At 36.9% G+C, this 10605-nt stretch overlaps 1 non-coding gene across 1 annotated transcript; it reads right to left on the bottom strand.

The window, feature by feature from the left end:
* Nucleotides 1-9633: 9633 nt before the first annotated feature.
* LOC131167226 (small nucleolar RNA R71) lies at nt 9634-9739 on the bottom strand. Its single transcript, XR_009140079.1, has one exon. It is a non-coding gene; the product is annotated as a small nucleolar RNA R71 (small nucleolar RNA).
* Between the last annotated feature and the right edge of the window lie 866 nt (nt 9740-10605).

Genomic DNA, 10605 nt, shown 5'->3' with positions numbered 1-10605 from the left:
AAAAAACAAAAACAAAACACACCTCGAAGGTATTTTCTAACTCACAAACAAAACCTATCTTTCTAGAATCTGTGAGACTAGATAGTGTTTGCAAAGAGCTCAACCTATTAGGTAGAATGTATCGTTAAAAGCTATATAATCAAAATTACAATAGCATTACAGAGCAAAAGATTTATAGTATGAACTTTAGTGCGTGTAATTTGATTTCTCTTGTGTGTCGTATCTTCAATCTTGTTGGTTAGTTGATATATATAATCTTCCCTCTTGAACTGTGCTGGCAATGATTTTAGAAGTGGTTCTTCTTAGCTTGGCTCTTTTGGACACAATAGTAAATCATGATTGTTCATGAGGATATATGCTCATGGCAGTGAAAGTTGCTCTTTAGCTAAAGATAAAAACTTCAAGCTGTTTTAGATATACCTTCTTGATTCTTCAATACAAAGTTGACCTTTTAAAAGCTTTGATAATAATAGTCAATAATATGTCTAAGATATCAATAAATAAATAGGCAAAAGTTCAAGTTTTATGCTCAGCAAATTGATTAAGAAACATAATGATTCGGTCAATAATTTATAGTGCGTTTGTAAGTGCATCTGTAAATGAGTCTGTGAATGCATCTATAAATGAGTCTGTAAATAAGTCTATGAATGCATCTATAAATGAGTCTGTAAATAAGTCTATGAATGCATCTATAAATGAGTCTATGCATGCATTTGTAAATGAGTCTGTTAGCGCATTTGTAAGTGCATAATGTTGAATTAGATCATAGCAATACATTATCAAATGTAGACATATTCAACAACCATTTTTTTTTTTTTTTCAATCGTAAAAAATTAAGTACTTCAACATTAGTATGTCATTATCAAGTGCTTACAGAGAATATAAAGCTTATTAAGGAATTCAATACTGAATGAACATAGCACCATCAATGAATAATATGCAAGCTTCCATGAATTTTTTAAAATCTCATGAATCTCCCTTAAGATTTGACAAAAGGACACAGATTTTCCTTCAAGTTTAAAAAAATCTTACATAGTTTTGTAGACATTTTACTTTAGGACATTTATTCCCCTTTTCATTCATCTATTTTCATTTTATTTAATGTTATCCAAAACATCAAGATAATATTTGGATGTGTTATAATCTAATGAAATTGTTGTCTCAAGTCAATTTGCCGAAAATATCAACTTAAACAAAATTGACCTTAGTAAAATTACCCATGGGCCCTTAGAGGCAGTATTATTATAGAACCCTACAATTTTATTTTTTTTAATTCCAACCAGTATGGAATATAGCTTAACCATGCAAAATATTAAACATCTTATTTTAATAAGAATATAATCCTACATCAAACTGTGGTAGAATACCCAACATTCCACAATTTAGTCTTTCTAGTAAAAAACATTCCTTTACAGTTAAATATTAAAATTAACAATGGTAGAACACTGAAGCTACCATAAATATATCTTTCAAGTAGAAAAAGCATGTTTTTTTTTTTTTTTAACTGAATGGAAAAGTTAGCATGAAAAGATAACTCTCCCATAATTGGAAGCTCATATAGAAAATAATCAAACACATGGAAGCCCAAAGAGTCATATATAGCAAACATACCTTGCTGACAACATCTTATCTCTAGCTTCATGAACTCAAAGAACCTAAAATGAAAGCACAAACAAACAATTTTAAATTAATGAATTTTACGGTTTTTAGAGTGGTAATAACAAACATAAATTGCAGGAGTTTCTTGCTATTCTTGAAGCATTCATCATTTATAACATATCTATGTTTTAAAAATCAAGAGTAGATGGGGACTATTGTCAACTTCTCTCATGAGTTAGCAAGCTAGCTCTTATTGCTTCTATTAGCCCATATCCCACATATAACAAGGAAATCCATAATTATTGTTTGACTAGAACTGTTTTTTTATGAAATTAAAATAAACTTTCCTTCCAAGTTTTGGAGAAATCGAAAGGAAAGACAGCTAGTTGGCTAGCAAAGTGGATGTCTATCTGATCCACATTTCTGCAGTATAGAGACATGCCTTGGACTCCATTATTTGGAGCTAGGGGATGGATTAGTTATGCACCCTACTTTAGCTCTATGTTAGCTCAGACATTTCTAGTTATGTCTCAAAATATGGGACTTTGCCAATTCATTGTCGGTATCAAGAGAGTACAAATATTCTCTTCATTGAGAAAACAAAAAGGGCTTGGCTAAGTCCAAGGATTCTAGAGAAAGAAAGAATCACCGCTCGTACCTCATTGGGCTATCCTAGTTGGCAATTGTGTAGAGGCAAGGACTATAAAGTTCCACATGCTTAAAGATCAAATAAACCTATGCCTCACTCCAATAAGTTGGAGGACTACTATGAAGAATTCTAGGGTAGGTAGCAATACTACCACCAAGAGTGGAAGGGAATGATTAGTTGATTAAAGGAATCAAAGAGAAAGATGGCTGATATGTTAAGGAAAGAAGTTGAGGAAGGGGAAACTTTGCAAGCTCGATTCTTCGAGCTAGGCATGCTATCCAGTGATCTAGAGAAATATTAGGATATAGTTATGGCAAAGAAGATGAAGTTCAAGAAATCTAAAAGGAATATTAAGTAGATGTGAACAAGTTGATTGAGCAAACTAGGAGCTAAAGAGATAGAAGATCAAGTAGGAAACAGAGAAGGCCAAGCTAGTAAAGAAAGCATCAAAGATGGAAGAGTTAGAAATACACATCCACCAATTTTTAGCTTTAAGCCAACCCTTGGGGAACAAGTTATAGGAAGCTAAGGCAAACATACATGGGCTTCAAGAGGAGATAGTAGCTCAGCTGATGCACATGCAAGAGTTGGAGTGGATCATCATGGATAATAAGAAATAGCTATCATAGTTTTTAGCATATGAAGAGGAGTCTTGGAACAAGCACCAAATCATTAATCCAATTAATCATTCCATGTAGGAAAGCCTCATTGCCTTATATTTCATACTTAAGCAACTTGGCATTTCAACTCATGAACTATATCATATAGTTAAAGATGTGGCAGATAGTATGATTTTAACTAGTTCTTTAGATGTTAATAATGTATTGACTCATATGTTAGCCTATTCCAAAAATTCTAGTGATGTGTATGAGTAGGAGAAGGATAAATCTCTCCTCTCCAATGGATAACTGTGTATTTGAATATCTAATAGAATAAAATGGCATTTGTCTCTCACCAAAGAAAGGTCCACTTGGCATGTTGTAACAATTATGCAATTCAATTCTACGTGTGTCATGTGCCTTATGTTGCATTTTTTTTCTTTTTGCACATGCCTTAATTTATGTCATATATTCAATAAGGTCAATAAAGAAAAAAAAAATCGAGCAACCCATGACCCATTCATTACATAAGTTAGGTCACAAAGCAAGTAGATACCATAATCTAGCCAGCTTGCTTGAAGAGTCTTTGATGGGAAAAAAAAATTAAGCCTTTAGAAAAATCAATAGCAAACCTAGTCCAGCTCATCAAGGGGGAAGCACCCCTTGTTATTGAAACCCAAACTGCATAACCAAATCCATAAAAGCCATTATTCACCAACATAAACTGACAAGGAACCAACACTGGGCCAACAAAGCCAACTAAGGCTAGTAAAGAAGAGAATAAGTTGGAAGAAGACAAGGACCATATGGTATATATTGAAAAGAAATTGAAATCAAACTAAGGAATACAACATAGAGGAGCAGGTCACTTTAAATTAAAGATCTTTGTCTCTTCACCATCGTGGCACTTTTAGAGAAGTTCAAGGTTCTAGACTTTGACAAATATAATGGCACCAGTTGTCCCAACATATAGTTATAGATGTATGTGAGAAAGATGGCACCATATGCAAAGAACAAAAGGTCACTCGTCCAGGTTTTCTAGAAAAGCTTGACTAAACCTACACTAAGGAGGTATGATTCATTGGATAAAAGTAAAGTTCATAAATGGAGGGACCTAGCTTACTTGTTTCTGAAACAATACCAATTCAATGCTGATGTTGCCATAAACTAGAAAGAATTTGGAGAAAACAAGTTTTGAAACCTTCAAAGACTATGCTCAAAGATAAAAAGAGGTCGCAACACAACTGAATCCGCCATTTTGTGATATAGATATGTTAAGTACCTTTGTAAGGACACTAAAGGGGATGTATTATGATATTGTATTCCCATAAAATTATCTTAATTACTTCATAATAGAGGTAGAAATTAGAGAAAGAATTGAAAGTGGTATGAAATTAGGAACGCTAACTGATTACGCCACACTAAAAACAGCTAACGAGGTCACTTTGATGAAGACACTCATTAAGAAAGATCATAATGAAGGGGAACCCTATGTCATATATCAAAGAAAGGCATAAAATCAAACTACCCAAGTTATTTGTATTTATACCATGGGCCATCATCAGTTAACTAGTCAATACTTTGACTCTATCCAACCTTAATCCTAACCTAAATAATTATAATCCTCAACCCAAAAGAGAATTTACTACATTACCAATACCCTTGGTTAATTTGTACCATTAATTGGTATCTCAAGGGAAGATTGTCCTTATACCTTTGAAACCCGGGTAGGATATGAGGTTCTATAATTGAAATGTTTCATGTGAATATCATATTAGTGCACCTGACCATGCCAAAAATGCTTTCCTAGATCTTAAACACAATGTAGGATTTAATTGATGCCAATATTATCAAATTCCAACCAGTGGAGATGCTACCAATCCTAACATCAAAACCAATCCATTGCCAAAATTATGGAAGTACTTCCATTAACACCTTATAAGTTTGTGAAGTACATGCATGGTAGGCTCGCCAAGGCTTGGGTCCTTAACTATGAAAAATAATATTTATAAAACCTAAGTAATTCCAAGTTCAGTAGAAAGTGGTGGAGGTCGGGTGTCGATCGGGAATTAGAGTGCAGTTATCAAGCACTTCCAAAATAGTTTATTAAAGCTTTGTATAAAAAGAAGTGAAAAGGTGGGATTTTTGTGGTGTAAAGGTGGGGTCTTTCTAACATTTCTAATGAAAGCATATAAAATCTAAGTTAACCCTACTCCTACAAAGCGATGCTTAGACATGAATTAGCCACTAGACACCATGCCTCTGACTGCACTCCACAAGCTATACATAAGAGTACTAACCTTAGAATCTCAGGCCAAGCAGAAGAGGGCCATTCGAGGGCATAGGGTAGCAAGGGTGCACCAACCGTATGGAGCACGGTCGAGAACCAGAGTGTACCCTGTCTCAACAATCACACAAACACCTCCGCAGTTTCGTAGCCAACTACTTTGTTGACCTTATTGGCCACGCCCGGTTTTGATTATGACAAATACTCATTGTATCTAATGAGTAGTTGAGTTTTTGTGCAGGAATCAAGAATGATAAGATCAAGATATGCACAAAGCAAGAAAGGCTTGAAGACAATTTCATAAACTCTTAATTATAATATTTTCCAGTGAAATTCTTTGTAATAGTAATTAGGGCTTTTCGGTTTGTAATAAGCTCACACACATCACATGAATGATTTACTTTATAAGCTCAAACCGAACCATAGAAAGACCTTAGGGTGTACCTTCAGTCGACCTTCGGTTGACCGACACCGGACTTTTTCGGTGTCTTCAAAATTGGACCCCAAGTGAGCTTAGGACACTCACCTTTGCACTTGTATGTAATAGGCACTTGAATAAGGTTTTTATGTTGCAAGAAGGGACCGAAATGCACACTTGGTGCACCTTCGGTCGACCGGCCAACTCAGTTCAAATTGGCCCGGTCGACCGAAACCGGTCCGGGTCAACTATTTGACCCGGTCCCGGTCGACCGACCCCTTATAGGTTATTTGACCTCGGTCGACCGAACACCCTGAGAGTCAACATTTTGACCTCCCGGTCGACCGACCAAAATTATACTCCAATGACTTGGTCGACCGAAGGGTCTTGGGAAAATTCCCAACAACCCGATCGACCGAGCCGAGCAGTTCAAAAAGGCCTCGGTCGACCGGACCGCAGTATTTTTGAAAATCGCCCTTTTCCGGTCGACCGACCACTCAGTTCAAAATGCTCCCGGTCGATCGAGCTACTTGAGTCCTGGTCGAACAAACCACTTTTGGTCGACCGGACCTCTCGGGTTGTTCCCATTTTTACCGTGGTTAATATTTTTCTAAACAGGGTTAAAATGCATTAAACTCCATTAAACTTTTCTAATAATACCCTATAGGTCCCCAACGGTCATATTTTCTCCCTTGCCTATATATATGTCTTCATTTGCAAAGATTAAGGGGGATTAGCCACTTTGATTAGGGAAAATTCTTTGAAAAACCAAAACCCTATAATACTCATTTTCAAGCCCTATTCACTCATGCTTACCTTCTTCGATCTCATAAACCCTCTGTAAGTCGATTGAGTGTGTTTATTTAGTAAGGTTTGCTCTCCCATTCATATTTGATTGTTGTATTATCTTTGGGAGTTAAACCTTGAGTATTCTTAAGGGACTTTATTAATAAGTCTATCCTAAGAAGACTTTGATAGATCTTCTAAGATTTGCACCTCCATTGCAACATCTTAAGAAGATTGTATTCGTATTTTGGTTGCAAAACACTTTCAAATATCTACTGTGTTATTAATCTTGAATATATTTGATGAGATATTTGCTAGTGTAATAAATCTTTGTTGCAATACTCGTTAACTCATATATCTCTTGTTGAATACAAAGATTGAATATCCTTTTGCAAACCAAACTTATACGTTGCTAGAGGTTCATATACATATGTGTATTGAGAAAACTTGTTGATTGAAATATATGAAGTCTGGATGATATCTTTGTTTGAGCACTTAGATTGAATATCCTGTGATACAAAGATCATTTAGGTTTGCACTCTCACGCACTCATTACAACGATAGTAAATCTATTTGAGAGTTGACATCTTAGACCACACTGAGCTTACAAATTATTTCATATTTGTGGAGTATATTATTGTGCGAATTTGGGTACATATCTGCTTTACTTGAAAGCACAATCACTGTACCATTTCATTGTAATACACTTTGGTTGTATTTCCAGGCACGGGCCTGAAGAGGGAGACTAGCCCTGGAATAGTCCCGGATTGGCTTAGACCCGGTTAGGAAAGCTAGGTGCGTCGTCCTGTTAAGGCATGTAGGTTGAGGTCAGCCCCGCTAATTAACCTGGTTAAGGTTAAGGTCAGCCCTGTGTTAATTTGACCTGGTTTTAAACGGTGCCGCTCCACCTTTAAGTGAGCTATTAGTGGAATCCTCTAACTTGCGAGCTTGAGGCGGGGACGTAGGCACGGTTGGCCGAACTCCGATAACATATCGTGTGTTCATTTATATTTCCGCACTTTATATTTACTGCACATGTATGTTATGGGTGAATGATGCGTATGACTTAAATTTCACATTATACTTATCTACGCATTTGGAAATTGAATAGGCATACCCTAGGTTGTGTATAAACTGCTATTTATCCAGTTCAACCTAGGTGATAAATTTTAAAATTCCAATTCACCCCCCCCCCCCCTCTTGGTAATACACCAATTCTAACATACTTCTAGATGATTGTGACTGTAGTAGTGCTTATCCTTTTATGCAAGCCTTCATCATAATCAAAGCAGTAAATTAAAGCGTGTGAATTGAAAGCATGTAAAGGAAAGTAGGAAAAATGGTTTGTTATTGCAAATGAATTCGTCTGTCACTAACGATTAGAAATACAAAAGAGAACCACAACAAAAATGTAAAGGAAAGCAAGTAAATTTACTCTACGGTGGTTCTCAATGGTGTTCTAGGTCTGTCACTAACCCAAAATTGGCCAAACTAGAACCCTTAGAACATATTCGTAGCTAATATTTATACCCATTAAGGTTTACAAGGTTTAAAATTTTGAAATAGGAAAGTTTAGCACAAAATCTCGCGTAAAAGATGGTCGCTAGAGACCAGGTCGTGCCCCTTTTTTTGCTGGTTGAGCTGCTAGTCGAGACTCTTAGTATTTCAATCTTCAGTTCAACTTAGGAACTCAACCTGATCGCCCCTCAAGGCCTTTCTGGTTGAGCACTTGGTCGAGACTCTCGGTATTTTCGAGCTCAACAAGCTTCAGTATCTCGACTTGGTTGCCCTTGAGGGTCACATGGTCGAACCCTACAGCATCTTTTCTTCAATATAAACCTTGGAGTCTACATATTTTGACCTAGTCACCCCTTGTGTTAGCTAGTTGCACCACATGGTCGAACATAGTTTTTTTTTAATTTTTTTAATTTTTTTAATTTTATGTGTGTTGAGGCACAAGGAGTTTGGCTGGATAGCTGATTTGAGCTTTAAGTATCCCAAATACTCCATTGGCTTCTCATATTGTTTAACTCCTTGATTTTAGCCTGTTTTAACAAAGGGCATATATATGATAAAAGAAGACAAAACAAAGGTAAATGAGGGCCTAAAATCATGCATTTTAAGGACTCATCACAACCCCCAAATTACACTTTGCTAGTAATCAAGGAAAATAAAAACTAGAAAACTAAGAAAACTAACAAAAATCCTATTTAACTCCTCTTTCACAGAAAACATAGTTGCATTTACCGTATGCAAAAAGGCTTTAAATCCCTAGGTTGATCCTAGTGGATGAGTTGTAGTCTTATGAGGGCTTCCAGGGTGATACCCATAAACACCAACTCAGTGAAAATCAGATAAGATTGCATGCAACATAGTTTTACCATTTTACAAACAAGAATATAACCTAGTTACATACAGGTCTTTTCATACATGACTCCATTATACACACACTCTGCAACATTTTACTTATGCAAGTCTCTACAAAACCTAGCCATCAAAAACAATACACTCATAGAGAATCACCCATCAATTACAATTCAGAATAAATATTATCATGTAAATTCAAGCCTAGATAGGTTACATCACAAAGCATGTGTAAAGTGCATAATCTTTCATACTCAGGATACCCTTAGACACCTACAAATAGTTGTCTTGACTCAACCTTTTTGTTTTTATTTTCTTGGTTACATATTGAAGTCTAAATCTTTGTGCTTAAAAGTGTGTATGTTTGGTCTGCGTTCTTTAAAACCTGAGATAATTCCCATAGATCCCAAGATTGAAAAATCCCATAGATCCCTTAGGAAACTTATCTCCAATCCAGAGAAAGCTGAGTCGTTTGAATTGAAAGTCATGGCCAAAAATAACCCACCGGTTCCCGCTGAACAATTCCTGAAACTCCGAGCTCCCTATCTACCTATGGTAGAAGAGCAACCCCTTCGGCCTCTTAGGGACTACTTTGTGCCTAATGCATATACCTCACCGTCTTGCATCCAATTCTCGGATGTTCAAGCAACACAATTCGAGATAAAAACTTTAATCATCTTGATGCTGCCCACCTTTAATGGGAACTCCATTGAAAATCCTTATCAGCATCTGGATGAGTTCTTGTAGATCTGCTCCACCATCCGTATACCTAATTCTAGTGATGACACCCTTCACCTTAGGCTCTTTCCATTCTCTCTCAAGTATAAGGCCAAATATTGGCTAACATCCTTAGAGCTGAAATCTGTGACCAACTGGGCAACCATGCAGCATGAATTCTTGAAAAAGTACTTCCCAATTGGGAAAACTAATCAGCTGCGAAGGGCAATCACAAGTTTCACACAAATGGATGGGGAACTTTTCTTTGAGACCTGGGAGCGTTTCAAGAACCTACTTCGCAAATGTTCACATCATCAAGTCCCTGGCAATTAGTACAAACCTTTTGTGAAGGGTTAGCCAAGAGAAATAGGTCCATGGTTGATACCTTGTGCAGAGGTACTTTTCTTATAAAGCACGAGAATGAGGCATGGGTTCTCTTAGAGAACCTAATTGATAATTCTCAACAACATATGGTTGCTACTCGTGGACCCCTAAACCTATCGACTTCTAAATCTAAGGGAGTTTACAAGTTGACTGCAAACCATGACCTAGGCCCTACCTTGCACTTTATATCCAAAAAGTTAGATCAATGCTTGTAATTAAGACCGCAATCGCATGCAATGACGTGTGCAGAGGTTTGTGCAATCTACTATATTCCTTCAAATACATGTTATAATTGCCCACACGCTTCTTCCCATCCTGAGCTTGTACAAAAGGAAGCGAAAATCACCACAATTGGTATGATAGGTCGTCCAATGACCACTATTCTAAGACCTACAACCTTGGGTGGAAACAACTTCCCAACTTCTCCTAGAGGTTGCAAGCTCCAGGTTTCCAGTCCCAAAGACATCCACAAGCCCCCAATGCTTCACCTCCTCATCCATACCAAAATTTTCAAAATCATCCTGATTCAACCCCTAGATCTTCAACCTTTCAGTAGTCGTCTCCCTCTCAATCTAAGTATGACACATTTTCAGAAGATGGTGTAGAAAGCCCTTAAAAGCATTGAGGTTGATCATCAAATAGATCGGCCACTCCTTTATTTCCACTCCCAATCCATCGCAAAGTTAGAAGCCACCTTAGGTCAACTAGCTACCTCTTTGAGTCTGAGAGATGAAGGAAAATTGACAAGTCAGCCCTTAGTGAACCCAAAGGGACTATATGGGGTGGCATGTGAACTGGACGC

This window comes from Malania oleifera, chromosome 10 (assembly GCF_029873635.1).
Source record: "Malania oleifera isolate guangnan ecotype guangnan chromosome 10, ASM2987363v1, whole genome shotgun sequence".
Classification (NCBI taxonomy): Eukaryota; Viridiplantae; Streptophyta; class Magnoliopsida; order Santalales; family Ximeniaceae; genus Malania; species Malania oleifera.
This window is presented reverse-complemented; position numbering and strand designations above follow the sequence as displayed.